General features: G+C 37.3%; 1 protein-coding gene across 6 annotated transcripts in view; it reads left to right on the forward strand.

Annotated features, from left to right (window-relative positions):
• The first annotated feature begins 6,437 nt into the window (after nt 1-6,437).
• nrip1a (nuclear receptor interacting protein 1a) overlaps nt 6,438-25,772 on the forward strand; it is a 57,628-nt gene continuing 38,293 nt past the window's right edge. For 3 of the 6 annotated variants that reach the window (XM_058413312.1, XM_058413310.1, XM_058413308.1), the window contains exon 1: nt 6,438-6,856. The gene's annotated coding sequence lies outside the window, so the exon portion shown is untranslated. The remainder of the gene's footprint in view (nt 6,857-25,772) is intronic. The other 3 variants (XM_058413313.1, XM_058413311.1, XM_058413309.1) reach the window with 1 other exon arrangement.

The raw sequence follows: 25,772 nt of genomic DNA on the forward strand, positions 1-25,772 counted from the left end.
TTAAGCTGCTTATATGTCCAGCTAGGGAAAAGAAAACACATAGAAAAAATAAAAACGTTCCATTTGAGATGATACGACCCTTCTAACATTCTTACACTAGATGCTAGAGTATACACCGATCAGCCTTAACATTATGACCACTGACAGGTGATCTCCTCATCATGACACCTGTTAGTGGGTGGGATATATTAAGCAGCAAGTGAACATTTTGTCCTCAATGTTAATGTGTTAGAAGCAGGAAAAATGGACAAGAGTAAGAATTTGAGCGAGTTTGACGAAGGGCCAAATTGTGATGGCTAGACCACTGGATCAGAGCATCTCCAAAACTGCAGCTCTTGTGGGGTGTTCCCGGTCTGCAATGGTCAGTATCTATCAAAAGTGGTCCAAGGAAAGACCAGTGGTGAACCAGAGACAGGATTATGAGCGGTCAAGGGTCATTGATGCACGTGGGGAGCGAAGGCTGGCCCGTGTGATCCGATCCAACAGACAAGCTACTGTTGCTCAAATTGCTGAAGAAGTTAATGCTGGTTCTGATAGAAAGGTGTCAGAATACACAGTGCAGGACGGGTCAGGGCTGTTTTGGCAGCAAAAGGGGAACAAACACAATATAAGGCAGGTGGTCATAATGTTATGCCTGGTTGGTGTATAGTGCATAGTGTAAGTGTGTAGTATATCATTTGGGACACAGCTTAAGACCTGGGACCTGTGCACAACACCTGTAGAATAAATCGTGAGAGAAGTGAGACATGGATGGGGAATGAGGTAGAATTCATTACTGCTGGAACACTAAACAACAAAGAAGTCAGTCAAAGGTAACCAACATGCAACAGAGCTCAAAGTTACTGATATAAACATAAACAGCAAAGTTCACCAGTTATATCAACAATCATATAACAGGACATTAAAACAGATGGACGTTGATAGCCTTACAGCTGAGTGCAAAGGTTTGTGCACCCTTGGCTTTTACATGTGTTCTGTTATTATAATTTGAATACATTTTTAATGTAGTAGTTTAATGTCTTGTTTATTGTTGGTGTTTTATTGATTAATGTGAGTAAGGGATAAACAGAGATTTTAAAGCTTTTTTCTTTTAGAAATTTACCTAAATCTGATGTCTTATTTTTTTTTCTTGCCGTTTTTCACATCTTGTGTAAAAAAAAATATGCGTCTCCTGTCATACGTACTTGATCTGTACAAACCCTCATGATACCACATGTCTGAATTTGACTGTAATTCCATGAAAATGTCATTTACATCCACAGAGGACCTTTGAACGTCTCTTTGTTGGCGCAGAGCCAGCGCTACGGAGCTTCGCTGCTACTGAATATTTTATGGCGCCGTTTTACCTCATGACCTCATGTAAAATGTCATACTACACATTTTATGACGCTTTTACGGCAGTTTATACGCGCTTAGAAAAACGGTTCTTCAAGGGTTCCTTCTTCAGTAGGGTACTCATCGAGTCAAGTGTTTTTAGCTTAGTTCAGAATGTGTGTTAAAAAATTTACAAACCCTTTAACTTACACATGTTTTAGTGCTGTTTAGTCTTAAGTCACACATTCCTCAGCTCTATATGTACAGTATACAGATGTTTTATATGTAGTGGGCCTGTCTTGCTTGTGTATTGTGTGTGTACAGCTCCAGATGTTTCTCCACAGTTTCTTTCTAAAAATGTGCCTGTAGGTGGACTAAGACGAATTTCCCTTAAATGTGCGAATAAATGTGTGTGAATGATGTGTATGCATTCTTAATGTAATGTGCTCTATCTATCTATCTATCTATCTATCTATCTATCTATCTATCTATCTATCTATCTATCTATCTATCTATCTATCTATCTATCTATCTGTCTGTCTCTCTGTTTGTCTATCTACCTGTCTGTCTGTCTTTCTTTTTCTATCTATCTATCTATCTATCTATCTATCTATCTATCTATCTATCTATCTATCTATCTATCTATCTATCTATCTATCTATCTATCTATCTATCTATCTGTCTCTCTGTCCGTCTATCTACCTGTCTATTTACCTATCTACCTGCCTGTCTATCTATCTATCTATATATATATATATATATCTGTCTGTCTGTCTGTCTTTCTTTTTCTATCTATCTATCTATCTATCTATCTATCTATCTATCTATCTATCTATCTATCTATCTATCTATCTGTCTGTCTGTCTGTCTGTCTTTCTTTTTCTATCTATCTATCTATCTATCTATCTATCTATCTATCTATCTATCTATCTATCTATCTATCTATCTATCTATCTGTCTGTCTGTCTGTCTGTCTGTCTGTCTATCTATCTATCTATCTATCTGTCTGTCTGTCTTTCTTTTTCTATCTATCTATCTATCTATCTATCTATCTATCTATCTATCTATCTATCTATATATATATATCTGTCTGTCTGTCTGTCTTTCTTTTTCTATCTATCTATCTATCTATCTATCTATCTATCTATCTATCTGTCTCTCTGTCCGTCTATCTACCTGTCTATTTACCTATCTACCTGCCTGTCTATCTATCTATCTATATATATATATATATATCTGTCTGTCTGTCTGTCTTTCTTTTTCTATCTATCTATCTATCTATCTATCTATCTATCTATCTATCTATCTATCTATCTATCTATCTGTCTGTCTGTCTGTCTGTCTGTCTGTCTGTCTGTCTGTCTATCTATCTATCTATCTATCTGTCTGTCTGTCTTTCTTTTTCTATCTATCTATCTATCTATCTATCTATCTATCTATCTATCTATCTATCTATCTATCTATCTATCTATCTATCTATCTATCTATCTATCTATATCTATCTGTCTGTCTGTATTTCTTTTTCTATCTATCTATCTATCTATCTATCTATCTATCTATCTATCTGTCTGTCTGTCTGTCTGTCTATCTATCTATCTATCTATCTATCTATCTGTCTGTCTGTCTTTCTTTTTCTATCTATCTATCTATCTATCTATCTATCTATCTATCTATCTATCTATCTATCTATCTGTCTGTCTGTCTGTCTGTCTGTCTGTCTGTCTGTCTATCTATCTATCTATCTATCTATCTATCTATCTGTCTGTCTGTCTTTCTTTTTCTATCTATCTATCTATCTATCTATCTATCTATCTATCTATCTATCTATCTATCTATATATATCTGTCTGTCTGTCTGTCTTTCTTTTTCTATCTATCTATCTATCTATCTATCTATCTATCTATCTATCTATCTATCTATCTATCTATCTATCTATCTATCTATCTATCTCTATCTGTCTGTCTCTTTCTTTTTCTATCTATCTATCTATCTATCTATCTATCTATCTATCTATCTATCTATCTATCTATCTATCTGTCTGTCTGTCTTTCTTTTTCTATCTATCTATCTATCTATCTATCTATCTATCTATCTATCTATCTATCTATCTATCTATCTATCTATCTATCTATCTATCTATATCTATCTGTCTGTCTCTTTCTTTTTCTATCTATCTATCTATCTATCTATCTATCTATCTATCTATCTATCTATCTATCTATCTATCTATCTATCTGTCTGTCTGTCTGTCTTTCTTTTTCTATCTATCTATCTATCTATCTATCTATCTATCTATCTATCTATCTATCTATCTATCTATCTATCTATCTATCTATCCCTATAAGGTAATGATCATATTCAGTAATGTAATCTATTCACAGTCTCTGACTGACAGTATGTCCAACAGTTACTTCAGTGTTTATGCGGTGAAAGTTGCTCATTTGTCACGTGTCGACTTTCACACATCATTCTGATGATATTTTTTTAAGAGAGGTGAGAGGAAAGAAAAATAAAATGCAGTAACTGGGCACTGCACTACACATCTCATGGTCTTCAAATGTCTGGGAGAATAAATCCATCTTTAAATTGGGTTTAAATTGCGTCTAGGGTTTTCATGAAAAAGCATAAGCCAAAAGTGTGATGAAAAAGAGATGCTCATGTTTGGTAAGATTTTAAAGATCCTGAGGTATTATGAACATAGAGATAATGAGATAATCCCACTAGTGTTGATAATCATAAATTATATCAATAGATGGGTGAAGATACAATAGAGTGAAGTTATAAGAGTCCTGGGATGAGGACAAGACATTCTTTGTGAATACAGCAGCAGGTTTTTATATAAAATCTACAAATTTCAGGTAAGATCATCTACTGATGCTAGAGTGAGTTATTGGGAAATGGAGATTTTTAGGAGTCCATGTTGGATCATTTACACCACCAGAAAGTGAGCCACATATACAAAATTCTATGAAGCCAAAGTAGAATTTTTTAGTCACTGAGATGTTTACCTTCATATTTGAGTCCAAAGGTGACGTCCCAGTTAGCATTTCCCCTCAGCCCATATCCTTGTTTGTACCTGTCTTCCCAGGGAGCCTAAGCCCTTCCTGCTTCATAATAAAGCTCAAACGAAAGCAGCAGGATTAAAGGTCACTGTCTCCTGGCAGTCCTACTGTTTTCCTTCATAATCATCAGGTGCTGAGGCCAAAGTCTGCTTTGTGTAGGTCTGCTGTATGACACAGGGCAGCGGTCAGGGTTGTACTGCACTTTGAACTGTTAAATGTTTATTTTCTGGTGTTATATTTGAGGACAAGGTTGTGACTTGACCCTTATAACTGAAGGTGGGCGTCATTTATTCAGGTGATTATGGGATTCAAACCTACAGGCATGTGACAAATTAAAGGAAAAGAAATGGAGGTTAGTGAGTTATTATTATTTGAATAGATTATGCTTATTTATGGATTGAAACTTAAACATAAAGTGGTTTATTAACATGTTGGGCCATGATGAGTGACCAGAACAGCTTCTGATCAATCTCTGGAACTGTTCAAGAGTGATGGACAAACAAAAAGATTTGACCTCAGCTGGTGTCTTGACTATGATGATTATATTTTTTTCATCCTTATCAAACCATTCACTGAGCCCATGTGCCCTATGAGAGGGGCGGAGTCATCTTGAAAGAGACCACACCCATCAGAGTGGAAATTATTCCTCTATTAGATCAATTAGAAGAACTTTGGGATTGACTTGTCACTTTTAGGAGGTGAGCAGAGCAGCAAAAATAAATACACACCCCCCTCACAGTATACCAGAGCCACCGTGTTTGTGAGGAATAAGAAAAGACAGATGGGAAACAAACAAGTCCTTATAAAATGCATAAGAGAAGCAAAAGGCAGTCGTAACTAACTACAGTGATCTCAAACGTGTGAATGGCAGAGCAGATCTGGAGAGGAGGAGCAGCAACACCTTCATCTCATTTCTTATTCGAGAAAGCTGTGAAGTTCTCATCAGGATCTCTACTGTAGACTCCACAGGGTTTTTTTACTTTCTCATTTAAAAGCCCCCTGAAATGCCTGGCATGCAGGTTGAAGGGTGTGAACCTGGTCTAATATTAATAAAAATAATTCTAATAATCATCATCATTATCATCATCATCATCAACTCCCTACAGTGTAATGTAACAAATTACAGCATAGTCAAATAAAGCAAATCATATATATGGACCACCTTATGATCTAAAATTTAAAATGTATTTTATTCAATATGTATTTTTCTATTTATTTGCTGGAATTATTAGACTACACTGATTCTCTCCACCCACACAAACCAAATTATGGACACTATGTTAATTTGTAGACATTTTTTATTATTTTTTATAATCACAGTATTTTTCAAATCACCATCATTTAGGAAAATAGCTATAATAATAATAATAATAATAATAATAATAATAATAATAATAATAATAATAACTTTTTATAATGATATAAAAAACATCATGGCTCACAGAAGGGTGTAACACTTGGAAGAACAAAATACACAGCATGTCCAAGTCATAAAATAAAATTAAAATTTGCTTTAAATAAATTAATAATACAATTAAAAATGTTCTAAAAAAAATGCCAAAAAAATATCTTTATTATCAAAGACTTAAAAAAATAATCAAAATTATTTTTTACTACATTTTCAACCGTTTTTAGATTTTACATCCCAAGGCAGTGTACCTGTTGATATGTTTCATCAGTAAAGGCATTAAAATAAATAATTGAATAAACAAATGAATAAATTATAATCATTTTAATTGTTTTTTTTGAGTGATACATGGTATTCACAGAAAATGTGACTACCATGAAGTGTGTGTGTGTGTGTGTGTGTGTGTGGATAAGTTATAACCAACAGTTTTGATCTAAAAGAGCCTTTTGCTTATTAAGGTGTTAAGGTTAGGGTTAGTTTAGGAATTAATTAGCGGCATTAATAATTATGTCAGTGGAAGGTTCTTACAAGGATAGTAAGAGAGTGTGTGTGTGTGTGTGGGTGGTTGGGGGGGTGGTTATGGGGGCTGTGGAAGTGCTGGACCTCCTCTGTTTCTCTTAACCGTGTAAATCCTCAAGCTTGTTTCTTCACCCAGAGGAACCTGAGCAGCAGAAACAGCTCTACTGTCGCTTTAAGACTGCCGGCCGTGCAGCGTACAGGAGGAGTGTAGCCTGTGTGTGTGTGTGTGTGTGTGTGTGTGTGTGAGCGCGAGTGTGAGTGTGCGTGTGGCAGTGGGATGCCTGGGATCACCGATCACACTCGATCCATCGCAGGAGTGCCGGAGAAAATCGGGTCGTACTGAGACTTTATCACTTTAATCTGACACTGTGCGGCGACAGAAATAAAGACAGAAAGAAGGAAAGAAAGAAAGAAAGAAAGAAAGAAAAGAAGAGGAAAAAGAAGAAGAAGAAGCGGCGACGTGGACGCGGCAGTGGCGGGGACGCGCATTTCAAAAAAAAAAAAAAAAAAGACGCAGCGGGAAAATCTCCTGTAAAGCCATGTGAGTGAGCAGGTACGGAGCGGACGGGTGGAGAAGTGGGTTCTATAGGAGGCGGAATTGTAGCTGGATGGGTTCATGAATGAATGAATGGGTGGATGAATGGATGGATGGATGGATGGCTGGATGAGCCGCGCGCCTCCACGCACAGCCCAAGCGCCCAATGCGCCAGGCTGCGTTTGCGTTCGCGTATCTGCGGAGCGAATAAACAAGTCAAATGCATGGCACGCGCAGGCTGGATAGAGCCTGCTTTTATTTTCTGAGGTTCTTTTGGGGTTCTCCTCTGCATTACTGTGCGTGTAATCAGCAGCTTTGGGCTGTAGGTCTGACAGGAGTGTGATGTTTTGCCTCGCGCGTACACACGGTCACACAGATGGCATGAAATCCAGACAGCATTCATGACAAGACAAGAGGTCGCTATAGATGTACAAGAATTATAACTGCTAACACTTTGTTTATGAGATCAGATCTCTATAATGCATTCTTAGGGCATTCATGACGATTTTTCTTTTTTTTTTGTTATAAAACATTCTTACCTAACGCTTCTTAAGGCTTGACATAAACCTCTGTAACTGTTCATAACAGAACATTTTATAATAATAGTCACTGGATAAGGATTCAGAGCACAAAGTGACATAATGAATATATTTAGCTTGTTCTTAGCGTTACTAGTGAGACCAGTGCTATAAAGCTTCATAAGGCAACACACTATAATGCATATTTTACCTGTTATTGGTGAGATCACTGCTGTAATGCTTTATAACACATTTCTTGCTCATTCACATGATGAACTGAAGCACTGATGATTATATCAAGTGAGAATGGACCTCTTGTGTGCACTTATAAACATTTATGTCCAGTTATAGAGGCTTATGCCATGTAAAAAGTGGCTTGCTTAGAGCTGTGAGGGTCTACAAAGCATTATGTGAATGAACATGACATTTGTTATAGAGCATCACAGCAGTGATTTAGCTAATAATGCTAAGGACAGGTTAAATGTGTGTTTTTAATGCATTATAACACTTTGTGGTTAATGATATGCAGTCATAACATGTTAGGTGTGTGTTTATAAACATTTGAGTACTGATGTAGGAGCTTATTTCTGGATAGAGTGGCAGCAAGCTTAGAGCTCTGAGTCTATATAAAGCACTGTGTGAATGAACATAGGTGTTGCTATAAAGCTTTATAGCAGTGTTCATAATTAATGCTAAGATCAGTAAATATGCATTATTTAAAGAGTTATGTCAGTTTGTGCTGTGAAGCATTATAAAAATGTTAAATTCATTCACATATTGCTTTAATATATTTTTTTTTACTGAAAGAGAAGCGCTAAATGTTACATAACAAATGTTATAAAGCTTTATAACAGTGGTCCTTTCAATAACTTTGAGAACAGGTTAAATATGTTATAATGCTTTGTGTCACTTTGTGGTATAAAGCCTTATACTGTAATGTTTTATGTGTACATTCATGAACATTTGCATACTGCTTGTGTCAGCTTAGAGTGTAGGCATAATGCATTATAATCACTGTCAGTGTGTTGTGAAGCTTTATAACAAATGACATGATCATTCATATTCTTTAATTAATCTAAACTGGAAGACAAGCATTATGTATTATTTGAATGAACATAAAAGGTCTTATAAAGCTTCATAGCAGTGTCAATAACTCTAAGAACAGTTTAAATATATATTATAATGCAGAGTGTCACTTTGTGTTATGAAGCTTTATAACAAATGACACATGCTTTAATTAAAGATTATGTGAATGAACATAATCTATATTCATAGCAGTGTCCTTGCTCACAATGCTATAAATAGGTCAAATGTGTATTATAATTCATTATGTCACTTTTTGCTATAAAGCCTTATACTATGCCGTTATAACATTTACCGGGTGTGTTTTTGAACATTTCTGTAGAGGCTTAGGTCAGTGGCTTTTTTCAGTTTGTGTGTCATGCATTATGTATTAAAATCATTATGGATGTGCTTATAATGCATTATGAATGCCTGGCTCATGGAAAGTGTTGGTGTATTATTTACTGGGTTTAAGGAGAGAGAGTAGGTGAGTGAGTGGTCAAAGCTGTGATCAGTGATGTTATTGATCCTGTGTTAGGGACACTACTCCATTTAGTCTCATTATAATGCAGCTACATAACTGAAAGCTGTTCTCAGGAAGCTACTGGGACGTAAGTCACGTCTGAAAAAATACGGATTCGGAACGAAGTCATTAAATTATCCGTCACGTAAGTGGCGTATTACGATATAAAAGTCATTTTAAACATGTTTATTAAGTAATAAATCAAATTATGACTGGGAGATACGATAATCCGATATGATTCATGTTGAACCACATTAACATGATAGACTATTTTCTGAGTGTTGTGGCCATCGTTAGGATTTATATCCTTACTGTAATGTTACTGAGTTTTGGTGGAACGGGTTATGGTTCTTCTATAACAAGTTAGCATGTCCCCTATTTTGTAAAATGGTTTAGTCCGTATTTTTTCTTCAAAATTTGTGGTAAAAGCTTTACCCACTGAAACTTTGTGGCTGATTACAGATGTTTCCTCATACATAGAAGGTCTCTGGCTATCCGTTACCTTCATCCATGCTAGGAAGTTCGCTAAGATGTCACATAGGTCAAGCGCATAAACAAGAAAAGAAGTAAGAACTAGAAGGGAGAGTGTAAAGCGATATATTATGCATAATTGCTGATTATATTTCATAGTTTGTGTGTATTTGTGTGTGTGTGTGTGTGTGTGTGTGTTTTGGGGGGCCCTTATTAAACTCTAGGCAATATAAACACTGGGAATTTATATTCTTGCAAAATTTTTTAGATTAGTTAAAGGGAAAAAAGTTATTGGAACTTGGTAGTTATCGAAAGGTCTCAAGGTATCAGAACATTACAGTATATTAATATAATAGACTTTTCTGTCGTGAGTAAAAGTTTAAGAAAACAACAGTTTTATCTTTCTGTTTTCTTGGTAACTTTGCTAAATGTTGTGCAAACGTTTGAACTTGGCAGTTGAGCAAAACAGGAATCGTGGTGTTGTTATCACAAAATATCAACACGATACACTTTTGTGAGCTCTGTATGATTTTTATCACTATATTAATCTACCATAACAACTGATTTCCAGTATTTTACTTCCTTATTCTGGGTAAAGCTTTTCACAGAAATCAAAGTGGTGCTAAAGTAAATATTGTGTTTTCGATTATCGTGAAAATGTTATGTCAGTTTGTGCTGTGAAGCATTATAAAAATGTTAAATTCATTCACATATTGCTTTAATATATATTTTTTTTACTGAAAGAGAAGTGCTAAATGTTACATAACAAATGTTATAAAGCTTTATAACAGTGGTCCTTTCAATAACTTTGAGAACAGGTTAAATATGTTATAATGCTTTGTGTCACTTTGTGGTATAAAGCCTTATACTGTAATGTTTTATGTGTACATTCATGAACATTTGCATACTGCTTGTGTCAGCTTAGAGTGTAGGCATAATGCATTATAATCACTGTCAGTGTGTTGTGAAGCTTTATAACAAATGACAAATGACATCTCCAGGTATCGTGATATGAACCTCATTAGGATTTTATTTTATTTTATTTTAACTGATCATAACAACTGAGCTTAGCAGTTAAAGATTTGGCAAAACCTACACATGGACATTTCTCATGAAACTAGCATCTTGTATCGCGATGATGTCACAATGCGCTAAAACGATACACTTTTCAGAGTATCGTGAGCATTTCTTGATAAATCTGTCATGTTATGATGAACTCAGCTGGTGGTGAGGATTAACACCGTGTTAAACACTGTTTATCAGGATAATAATTGAGTATAGATTTCTGTCACTTCTTAACGTTGCTGGAGCAGAAGGAAATGCCGATAGGTTAGGGGCCAAAGGTTAACAGGGTCACAGAGATATCAGTTCAGGTGTTTGTAGATGTAGATGATGATGTTTACTTGTGGAGAGGGTGAGATTTGGTGCAGTGGTACTGATGATGTTTGTGAGTTTTCTCTTTCACTGTCACACAAAGGAGTAACTTTTTTGGAAAAAATTGAGTTTGAACGAATTTCAGATGTCACAATCTCTGAACGTAGTTTTACCATCTACAATGTAGAACCCAAAATACTTCCACACGCTGTGTTTTAGATGATTTGGGGTCGTAATTGTCCGCTCAAGGCTGCTCAGCTGCTTGCTGTTAGCTTCCATTTTTGTGTCATTAGCTTCGTTTACTGATGGATCAAGAAGATGTTCAAATCCTTGAATGGATTCATGGCTGGATCAGATACTACACAACAAAATTAGAAGCTGTCTCATATGCTCAGGCTGTACATTAATATTCGTATGGGCAAATTATTGTTCAAATAGGATTTTTTCACGTCATGTTTGAATATCAGTTAAAAAGGAACAGCTCTACAAAGGAGCAGTTACCCATAATCCCTTAATCAGAGTAAACAACAATAATACACTACACTACAATGTACAATACTACACTACACTACACTTCACTATACTACATTTCACTAAACTACACTACACTACATTACACTACATTACACTGCACTACACTACATTACACTACATTACACTACAATGTACAATACTACACTACACTACACTATACTACACTACACTACACTACATTACACTACATTACACTGCACTACACTACATTACACTACATTACACTACAATGTACAATACTACACTACACTAAACTACACTACATTACACTACACTACAATGTACAATACTACACTACACTACACTACACTTCACTATACTACATTTCACTACACTACACTAAACTACACTACACTACACTGCACTACAATACTACATTACACTACACTACACTACATTACACTACACTGCACTACAATACTACACTACACTACATTACACTACACTGCACTACAATACTACATTACACTACACTACACTACATTACACTACACTGCACTACAATACTACACTACACTACATTACACTACACTTCACTTCACTTCACTACACTACTCTACAGTATACTACACTACATTACACTACACTACACTTCACTTCACTTCACTACACTACTCTACAGTACACTATACTACACTACTCTACAGTACACTACACTACACTACAATACTCTATAGTACAGTACACCACACTACACTACTCTACAGTACACTACACTACTCTACAGTACACTACACTACACTACACCACACCACACTACACTATACTACAGTACACTACACTAAACTACACTATACCACACTACACTACACTACATAACAGTACACTACACTATACTACACTACTCTACAGTACACTACATTACACTACACTTCACTACACTACAATACTCTATAGTACACTACACTACACTACACTATACTATACTACAGTACACTACACTACATAACAGTACATTACACTATACTACACTACTCTACAGTACACTACATTACACTACACTTCACTACACTACAATACTCTATAGTACACTACACTACACTATACTATACTACAGTACACTACACTACACTACACTTCACTACACTATGGTACTCTATAGTACACTACACTAAACTACACTACACCACACCACACCACACCACACTACACTACATTACAGTACACTACACTACACCACACCACACCACACTACACTACATTACAGTACACTACACTACACCACACCACACCACACTACACTACACTACATTACAGTACACTACACTGTACTACACTACTCTACAGTACACTACACTACACTACACCACACCACACTACACTATACTACACTACTCTACAGTACACTACATTAAACTTCACTATACTACACTACACTGTACTACACTACACTTCACTATACTACACTACATTACACTTCACTGTACTACACTACACTTCACTATACTACATTAAACTACACTATACTACACTACACTGTACTACACTACACTTCACTATACTACACTACATTACACTTCACTGTACTACACTACACTTCACTATACTACATTAAACTACACTATACTACACTGCACTGTACTACACTACACTTCACTATACTACACTACATTACACTTCACTGTACTACACTACACTACACTTCACTATACTACATTAAACTACACTATACTACACTACACTGTACTACACTACACTTCACTATACTACACTACATTACACTTCACTGTACTACACTACACTACACTTCACTATACTATATTAAACTACACTATACTACACTACGGTACATTACACTACACTACACTACAGTGCACAATACTACACTACACTTCACTATACTACATTAAACTACACTATACTACACTACGGTACATTACACTACACTACACTACAGTGCACAATACTACACAACACTTCACTATACTACATTTCACTACATTAAACTACACTACACTACATTACACTACACTACAATGTACAATACTACACTACACTACACTTCACTATACTACATTTCACTACACTACACTACATTACACTACACTACATTACACTACACTGCACTACAATACTACACTACACTACATTACACTACACTACACTACACTTCACTTCACTACACTACTCTACAGTACAGTACACTACACTACTCTACAGTACACTTCACTACACTACTCTACAGTACACTATACTACACTACTCTACACTACACTACTCTACAGTACACTACACTACACCACACTACACTATACTACAGTACACTACACTAAACTACACTACACCACACCACACTACACTACAGTACACTACACCTCACTACACCACACCACACTATACTACACTACTCTACAGTACACTACATTACACTACACTTCACTACACTACAATACTCTATAGTACACTACACTACACTAAACTACACTACACTACACTACACTACTCTACAGTACACTACAGTTCACTAAACTTCACTATACTACACTACACTGTACTACACTTCACTATACTACATTACACTACACTACACTACAGTGCACAATACTACACAACACTTCACTATACTACATTTCACTACACTACACTACATTACACTACACTGTACTACACTACATTACACTACACTACAATGTACAATACTACACTACACTACACTTCACTATACTACATTTCACTACACTACACTAAACTACACTACACTACACTACATTACACTACACTACACTACACTACACTACACTACATTACACTACACTACACTTCACTACACTATACTACATTTCACTACACTACACTAAACTACACTACACTATACTACATTTCACTACACTACACTAAACTACACTACACTTCACTATACTACATTAAACTACACTATACTACACTACAGTACATTACACTACACTACACTACAGTGCACAATACTACACAACACTTCACTATACTACATTTCACTACACTAAACTACACTACACTACATTACACTACACTGTACTACACTACATTACACTACACTACAATGTACAATACTACACTACACTTCACTATACTACATTTCACTACACTACACTAAACTACACTACACTACACTACAATACTACAGTACACTACACTACATTACAGTACACTACACTTCACTACACTATACTACATTTCACTACACTACACTAAACTACACTACACTATACTACATTTCACTACACTACACTAAACTACACTACACTTCACTATACTACATTAAACTACACTATACTACACTACAGTACATTACACTACACTACACTACAGTGCACAATACTACACAACACTTCACTATACTACATTTCACTACACTAAACTACACTACACTACATTACACTACACTGTACTACACTACATTACACTACACTACAATGTACAATACTACACTACACTACACTTCACTATACTACATTTCACTACACTACACTAAACTACACTACACTACACTTCACTATACTACATTTCACTACACTACACTAAACTACACTACACTACACTACATTACACTACACTACACTACACTGCACTACAATACTACACTACACTACACTACATTACACTACACTTCACTACACTATACTACATTTCACTACACTACACTAAACTACACTACACTACATTACACTACACTGCACTACAATACACTACTCTACAGTACACTACACTACATTACACTACACTACACTTCACTACACTACTCTACAGTACACTACACTACACTACAATACTCTATAGTACACTACACTACACCACACTATACTACTCTACAGTACACTACACTACTCTACAGTACACTACACTACACCACACTACACTATACTACACTACACCACACTACACTACATTACAGTACACTACACTACACTATACTACACTACACCACACTACACTACATTACAGTACACTACACTACACTATACTACACTACACCACACTACACTACATTACAGTACACTACACTACACTATACTACACTACACCACACTACATTACAGTACACTACACTACACTATACTACACTACACCACACCACACTACACTACATTACAGTACACTACACTACACTATACTACACTACACTACACTACATTACAGTACAGTACACTACACTATACTACACTACACTACACTACATTACAGTACACTACACTACACTATACTACACTACACCACACCACACTACACTACATTACAGTACACTACACTACACTACACTACATTACAGTACACTACACTACATTACACTATACTACACTACATTATACTATACTACACTACACTACAGTACACTATACTACACTACACTACACTACCTTACACTATTCTACACTACCTTACACTATTCTACAGTACACTACATTACACTACCTTACACTATTCTACACTACACTACCTTACACTATTCTACACTACACTACATTACACTATACTACACTACATTATACTATACTACACTACACTACCTTACACTATTCTACAGTACACTACAGTACACTACCTTACACTATTGTAAGGTACTATACACTTATACACTACACCTCACTATACCACACCACACTACACTATACTACACTACTCTACAGTACACTACATTACACTACACTTCACTACACTACAATACTCTATAGTACACTACACTACACTACACCACACTACATTACAGTACACTACACTACACCACACCACACTACATTACAGTACACTACACTACACTATACTACACTACACCACACCACACTACACTACATTACAGTACACTACACTACACTACACTACACTACATTACAGTACACTACACTACACTACACCACACTACATTACAGTACACTACACTACACCACACCACACTACATTACAGTACACTACACTACACTACACTACACCACACCACACTACACTACACTACATTACATTACAGTACACTACACTACATTACAGTACACTACACTACACTACACCACACTACACTACACTACATTACAGTACACTACACTACACTACACTACACCACACCACACTACACTACATTACACTACACTATACTACACTACACCACACCACACTACACTACATTACAGTACACTACACTACACTATACTACACTACACTACACCACACCACACTACATTACAGTACACTACACTACACTACACTACACTACACTACACTACACCACACCACACCACACTACACTACACCACACCACACTACATTACAGTACACTACACTACACTATACTACACTACACCACACCACACCACACTATACTACATTACACTACACTACACTACACTACACTATACTACACTACACTACACCACACCACACTACACTACACCACACCACACTACACTACATTACAGTACACTACACTATACTACACTACACTACACTACACCACACCACACTATACTACATTACAGTACACTACACTACAGTACACTACACTATACTACACTACACTACACCACACCACACTACATTACAGTACACCACACCACACTATACTACATTACAGTACACTACACTACACTACACCACACCACACTACACTACACTACACTACACCACACCACACTACACTACATTACAGTACACTACACTACACTACACTACACTACACTACACCACACCACACTATACTACATTACAGTACACTACACTACACCACACCACACTACACTACATTACAGTACACTACACTACACTACACTACACTACACCACACCACACTACACTACACTACATTACAGTACAGTACAGTACAGTACACTACACTACACTACACTACACTATACTACACTACACTACACCACACCACACTACACTACACCACACCACACTACACTACATTACAGTACACTACACTACACTATACTACACTACACCACACCACACTATACTACATTACAGTACACTACACTACACTACACCACACCACACTACACTACATTACAGTACACTACACTATACTACACTACACTACACTACACTATACTACACTACACTACACTATACTACACTACACCACACCACACCACACTACACTACATTACAGTACACTACACTACACTACACTATACTACACTACACCACACCACACTACACTACATTACAGTACACTACACTACACCACACTACACTATACTACACTACACTACACTACACTACACTATACTACAGTACTCTACAGTACACTACACTAAACTACACTACACCACACCACACTACATTACAGTACACTACACTACACCACACCACACTACACTACATTACAGTACACTACACTACACTACACTACACTACACTACACTACACCACACCACACTATACTACATTACAGTACACTACACTACACCACACCACACTATACTACATTACAGTACACTACACTACACTACACTATACTACACCACATCACACTACACTACATTACAGTACAGTACAGTACACTACACTACACTATACTACACTACACCACACTACACTACATTACAGTACACTACACTACACTACACTATACTACACTACACTACACTACACCACACCACACCACACTACACTACACTACATTACAGTACACTACACTACACTATACTACACTACACCACACCACACTATACTACATTACAGTACACTACACTACACTACACTACACTACACTACACTACACCACACCACACTATACTACATTACAGTACACTACACTACACTACACTATACTACACTACACCACACCACACTATACTACATTACAGTACACTACACTATACTACACTACACTACACTACACTACACCACACCACACTACATTACACTACACTACACTACACTACACCACACCACACTACACTACATTACAGTACACTACACTACACTATACTACACTACACCACACCACACTACACTACATTACAGTACACTACACTACATTACAGTACAGTACACTACACTACACTATACTACACTACACTACACCACACCACACTACATTACATTACAGTACACTACACTACAGTACACTACACTACACTACATTACAGTACAGTACACTACACTACACTACACTACACTACACTATACTACACCACACCACACTACACTACATTACAGTACAGTACACTACACTACACTATACTACACTACACCACACCACACTACACTACATTACAGTACACTACACTACATTACAGTACACTACACTACACTACACTACACTACACTACACTATACTACACCACATTACAGTACAGTACACTACACTACACTATACTACACTACACCACACCACACTACACTACATTACAGTACACTACACTACATTACAGTACACTACACTATACTACACTACACCACACCACACTACACTACATTACAGTACACTACACTACACTACACTACACTACACTACACTACACTATACTACACCACACCACACTACACTACATTACAGTACACTACACTACACTATACTATACTATACTACACTACACCACACCACACTACACTACATTACAGTACAGTACACTACACTACACAATACTACACTACACCACACCACACTACACTACATTACAGTACACTACACTACTCTACAGTACACTACACTACACCACACCACACTACACTATACTACACTACATTACAGTACACTACACTACACTACACTATACTACACTACTCTACAGTACACTACACTTCACTACACCACACCACACTACACTATACTACACTACATTACAGTACACTACACTACACTACACTACACTATACTACACTACTCTACAGTACACTACACTTCACTACACCACACCACACTACACTACACTATACTACACTACTCTACAGTACACTACAGTTCACTACATTAAACTTCACTATACTACACTGTCAGATGGCTAGAGAAGATTGTACTCTATATGGCAAAGTAAAAAATTCTTTGTCTATAGTTTGTTTGTCCATGAAATTCAAAGTGAATGTCCCTGATTTATCAATAAAAATAAATAAATAAATAAAAATAATAAATAAATAAAAAAGGTAATTTTTTTCATACAGTGGATGCTATTTCCATATATTTTAAATAATAATAATAATAGTAATAATAATAATAATAATAATAATAATAATAATAATAATAATAATAAAACTAAGAATACTGACTAAATTTTTGCAGAAATGTTTCCAGAATGAATTTTATTCCCTGATGATTTTATGATGGCTGCAGTACTTTTATACTACAGGTTCCTTCTCATTCATAACTGCAGCGAGCACAGGTTAGACATTTTGAGTGCAAACTACAAGGTTTCTGAACCCTCGCATTGTTTGTTCGGTGGAATTACGGTCCCATGCATGTTTATCACATGCCGACTTGAACTTACACGGCCCAGGTGATGGGACTTTGACCTTCATGCTGAATGCAATTACAGCGAGAATTAGAAACGCTGCTGCTAGTGCGAGTGCAGAAGAGAGCGGTGGGAGTGAGTGAGTGTGAAAGGCAGGATGAGAAAATAAGGACAGGAGAAGAACACACTTCCGTGTGACTCGATGTGCAACCTCCTTGTGCATGCATGCGTTACGCGGCTAATTGTTCAGGAGATAATGACAGACTCGTCTACCGGACGTAAGGTCGTCACGTCTCTCCGTCGTGACCCGTAATTGATTGATCGTAATGGAGATTGAGCTGCATTATTCATAGTTTTGGAGGAAAAAAAGAAGAAGAAAAGAAACACAACAGCAGCCTTCGTAGTAAGATCGAGGTCAGATAAATCAAGCGGTGAAGTGCACACGCAAGCATTGCCTTGTTCAGAAAAAAAAAGACAGAAAGAAAGAAAGAAAGAAAGAAATGACTGGCAGGACGTGCTCTTGTAAACGCCACGGCTCGACGAAAGCGTGCCAGCAAAAGATCTTAGCTCTGCAGCAGCTTTTAAGGAGAAGACATTTACAGTGGCTCTTAAATTGGCTCGTGCTATGAAGAGGAGGAGGAGGAGGAGGAGGAGGTGGAAGAGGAGGCTAGAAGCTAAGGGGGAGGGGGAAAAAAGGAAACAAATGCAAGCAAAAAAAAAAAAGTCCTGTATTAAAACTAACGGCGTAAGCAAAAGTAGAGGGCAAAAGGAAAAGAAGGATCTTAAATCATGTCTCTGGGTGCCAGCTCATCTGTCAGCAGTGCCGCACTGAAATGATTTTTCCATCTGTAGAATAGAAATGTCAGCCCAGGGCGAGCGGGGTGTACCGGTGACATTTTTATAGAGTGGACTAGTATTATGCATGCGATTTATAGCACTTGTACGAAGGCGCCTCTCTGCACATGCGTGAAATCTCCCCCGGCTTCTTTATAACTCTCCAAGACGCTAAACACGCGAGGATCAGATGAGAGTTTTTTTGGCAACAGGTTTTCACCTCGCACTATACGGTATCAGCGCCTCACTGCAGGTTCTCACCGTACCTCCCTGTACACGTTCTCTTCAACAGGTCACGGCATATTAATGCTAAATGACGTTGAAAAAGACGAGGTTTGTCTTCCCGTCATTATAACACGCTGATGAAAGAGATAAGCTGGAGCTCAATACGGCTCTGACAAACAGTTCAGTACCTCATGTTCTCAAATATATCACAAGTCAGGACAGTGTAGGAGAAGTAGAGAGAGCTGGGGGATTGGTTTCTGTTTATGGTACGGGTTTAAAGTAGGATGTAGGATTCATGGTTAAGGAATTTTTTTGTATATGGAAGCTGTGTAGGTGTCTAGGTGTAGCCTTAATACTAATATGATTAAAACACAAGAAAAATCAGGGGTGGAACTAGTCCTAAATTTATTAGACAGACATACTGAGAAAATAAAACCATCTTCTCTCAGAAGTGTTATTTTTCTTTAGTTAAAGAGCACACTAAAATCGCAGAAGGAGATATTTATTTAGAGTATGTTTATTTTACATACAGTAATATAAAATCATTAGCTTTTAGCATTCGTTTCACTTGAGTCGAATTATATTGGAGTAAAAAAATAAATCATAGTTATTATTATAATCATACAGCCTATAATTGAGATTTTCTGTATCAAGCTTAAACAAGGGTCAGTTTTTTTTCAGCTAGTTTTAAATCAACTTAATATCAAACCACGGTCCTGTCCTGTGAGCAAGAAAATGCGCTTTAAGAATTTATTTGATGTTATTTTCTGACTCCTGAGTCCTACATGTTGGACGAGTAATATATTGCGAACCACGTCATTTAAACATCATTTATATTTACGTCATTTGGCAGATGCCTTTATCCCAGGGTGACTTACATTTGAGCAATTGAGGGTTAGGGGCCTCGCTCAAGGGCCCGGGATTCAAACTCACAACCATTTGATCAACACTTTAACCACTAAGCTACCATTATAGTAACTATACAAGTAGCAAAACAGTTGAAATTGAAATAAGTAAACAGTAAACCCATGTTTAACAAAGTGTAGCAAGCGATCTGAGCGATTCAGCTACAAGCATCAATCATAAAAGATTCTCGTGTCTAGCTAATCTTTATTATTATTTCGTTTTGCCACTGTGTAGTAAGTAGAAGACTAGCTGGTCATCAGAATTTCCTTAAAAGCTCAATTTTCCTCATTCTGTAAATTTCTTGGTGAGGCAGGACGTGTGATTCAGAGCCTTGTTTTTGTAATTTGAACCTACACTATATGGTACACCTCTGATCATCATGCCTTAATGTCCTTGTTGAACATCCCATTCCAGATTATTTGCTGTTGTAAATAATAAGCTCCACTCTTCTCTTCTGGGAAGGCTTGGCTCCGCTGGATGTTGGATCGTGGCTATGGGGATTTGCATTTGCATTTCTGGCATTTGGCTGACGCCCTTATGCAGAGCGACTTACATTTTATACAACTGAAGGTTAAGGGCCTTGCTCAGGGGCCCAGCAGTGGTGGACCTGGTATTTGCACGCACAACCTTCTGATCAGTCGTCCAACACCTAAAGCACTAAGCTACCACGTCCCATTTGTGATTCATCCAGCTACAAAAGCATTAGTGAGATCAGACTCTGATGTTGTGATGGTGAGACTGCAGTTCCAGTTCATCCTAAAGGTGTTGAGTGGGGTTGAGTCAGAGTCAGAGCTCTGTGCAGTCAGGACACTTGACTACTGTGGGTTTTAATGTACAAGGAATTTGCCTTGGTGTCTTAGTGCACCACAATAAAAACATAAATTATGAAAAATAAATAATACTGTGTCTTTATGAAGCTCAGGGGCTTTGTGCATTCTTAATTAAGAAAAATTGTGGAAGAATCACATATGAGTGTGATAGTCAGGGGTGCACATAGTTTTGCCCATATAGTGTGCACTATAGTGGAAATAAAACCCTCTTCTTGTCCCAGATGTTAGGGCTACTGTTTTTTTAACCCTTTAATGTTCTGTGCGACCGTTTGGTAAAGTCACGGTTTCATTAACAAATTTTTTTAACTTAACCCAAGCCGATTGGGCAGCCGTTTGGTAGAGGCCTATATTTAAATAATTATGGGGTCTGTTAAAAAAACAGTTATATATTGTTGTTATTATTGACCGAATTAAATAAATAATGCAAAGTACGAATTTTTCCATTGCTTTGGACATTACAGAAAAAGAAAAGAAAGTTTCAGTGAAGAAAGGAGAAGGTAGACGGAATAAAATTCGAAGAAATAAATGAGTGCCTGTGAAAATGTTTTTACTTTGTTTACACTGTAGTAGTGATACAGCCACATAACTACTGTCTCACAGCTTCCTGATAAAAAGTTGCATGTTTTCTACATGTAGGCGTGAGCAGGCTAAAAAAATCTTTTTAAAAAATATATTTTCCTGACCTGCAGCGCTGAAGATTCGAACAATGCCTTGTTGAGATTTTGGAGGTGTGAAAATCGCTTCCTCTACTTCAGGAAAAGTGAAAAACTTTTTTTCTTTTGTTAAAGAGCACACTAAAACTACAGAAGGAGATATTTATTTAGATTATGTTTATTTAATGATAGTGTTTTTTTTCTTCCACTATATTACATACAGTAATATAAAATCGCACAGTCATCAGCTTTTGGCAGTATTTTTTAGTTGAGTTGAAATATATTGGAATAAAAAAATTGGTCATAATTATAATCGTACATCCTATAATTGAGATTTTCTGTATCAAGCTTAAACCAGGGTCCAGTTTTTTCGTCTTACCCAATATCAAACCACGATCATTATTTGATTATTTGCTGCTATAGGGGAAGGGGGAGGCTCATGTGGTTAAGGCTCTGGGTTGTTACCCAGAAGATCAGGGGTTCAAGCCCTATCACTGCCAAGCTGCCACTGTTGGGCCCTTGAGCAAGGTCCTTACCTCTATCTGCTCCAGGGGCTGCAGACCCTGGCTGACCCTGTGCTCTGACCCCAACCTCCAAGGATGGGATATGCAAAGAAAGAATTTCACTGTGCAGTAATGTATATGTGACAAATAAAGGCTATTTCTATTATATTATATTGTAAAACCGTCATGTGTTAGACTCCTAAGCTCTGAGTATAACATGTTGGATGAGTAATATATCATGAATCATGTCATTCAAACATTATAGTAACTTTACAAGTAGCAAAACAGTTCAAATTCGAATAAGCGCCACAGTAAAACCATGTTTAAGTATATAATCATTATAGTTACCATAAAGCCCTGTAGTTAAATCAGTGTGGAGTTACGACTTAGCGAAGACTACTATAAAGTATTACAGTAAAATCTTTTTAGAATCATAAAAGCTTAGTCAAATACACTGTGAAAAACTGTTAAAAGCTTGCTAGAGGAAAACGTCTAACATTAAATGCAAAAACCGTAAAAGCTTCATGGAGTGGATTTACATATGAGCTTCATATTAAGCACCACTATGGACTGGGACATTCAATGCTCAACATGTATACAGGAGGAATCCCATTTTTGGGGGCTTTTGGGAAAAAGAGGTGTGATTTTGTCCATTTTTACACCCTTTTCAAAAGAAAACGTAGAAGAACTCACCACATACTTCATCACATATAAAGGGATTTCCCAGACTGGCACGTTCATTCAGGCACATATATCGGATTTCTAGGACTAATAGAACCGACTAATGTTTTTCCATGCACAGAGTTCCTATTCTTTCACCCTATAGCTAATGACCACAGGAAGAAGTCTGCAGCAGGTTACTCTGTGGCACGCTCGGTATAATTGAGGGCTGGAGAGGACACGGTAGGGGTTGCGCTTAAATTGGACTTAGGAGTGTTATTCAACGGCATCTTAATTTAACCAGCCGGCGGTTATATTAAGCAAAGCCCAGAGAGAAAAGTGGCTCACTCTGAATACTAGCCATTCTACACCAATGCTGAGACTTTTGAAGGTTACAGGCATGTCTATGGTTGGACCCTGACGGATTGATGTATGTCCCCTGTCGAGCGGAGAATTTCCGAGTCCAAGGCTGCCGCAGCGCCGTTCTGTTCATTACGGGTGGGGTGATGATGGTGGGGGATGGTTGGGGTGGTGGTGGATTTGTCCTTCACAAACTTCTTAACCGGTTGTCCTTTGCGTAGCTCAGACAAGGGCATTGTGTCAGCTACAATAAGCTGAGCTGTGGAGCACTTCACCCTACATAATCATCCGACTCTAATGTAAGTGTCCAACACTCACACCCGGCCCTGTGAGGAGAAGAGGCGGGGTGCCGAGGGGATCGGCTGAGACGTCCCAACTTCATTACCTCTCGCTCTTTGAAGAGCTTTTTTAGAAATTAAATTTGCCCAGCAATTAACTAAAAGGGCATTTTCTTTCAGAATTTATGAATGACTGAAAGGATTGATGTATGGTGAGCGACGGAGAGAACATCGGCATGTACTGGAGTGGGGAAAGAACGGAGTTATGGATTTACTGCCATGTTGAAATGTCTCTTGACATGCAACAAGGTTAGGACATGGATGAGGGGGAAGGTACGAACACATGTTCTGCGCTGGCAAATTCAGATGTTGATGCCTACATGTTTATGACGGGAAATTTCCAAGATGTACGTTTCCGAAGTTTGGAATAGACAGGAAGTCATAATCTTGACCTGTTTTAAACCTTAGTAGTTCATAAAACTGAAGTAAACCAGAGTTTGAATTTGGCAGACGTGTGTGACCTTTAATTAAATCATCCTCTTAACCAGCGATCTCATCATGAAATGTATTGTATCTAAATCCAGGATTCTGAGCGCCCGAGTCTGTGGGATTTAAAGATTTCTACTGACACGAGTCAAACTCGGATTCCAGCTCGTACTGACACGCAGGAGAAGATGATATAAATTCAGCTTTGGAAAACCCTCCTTCGGGACCTGTTCCTGTTCACCCTGCTGAATCTGCTGAAGGTCAAATTCATTACGATACTCAGGAATATGGACTTGAGGGAGAAATCACTAACAAGCCACACATATCGAATGAGCTCGGCTAACACTGAGTAGT

Source organism: Hemibagrus wyckioides, linkage group LG17, assembly GCF_019097595.1.
Source record: "Hemibagrus wyckioides isolate EC202008001 linkage group LG17, SWU_Hwy_1.0, whole genome shotgun sequence".
In the NCBI taxonomy this organism is placed as follows: Eukaryota; Metazoa; Chordata; class Actinopteri; order Siluriformes; family Bagridae; genus Hemibagrus; species Hemibagrus wyckioides.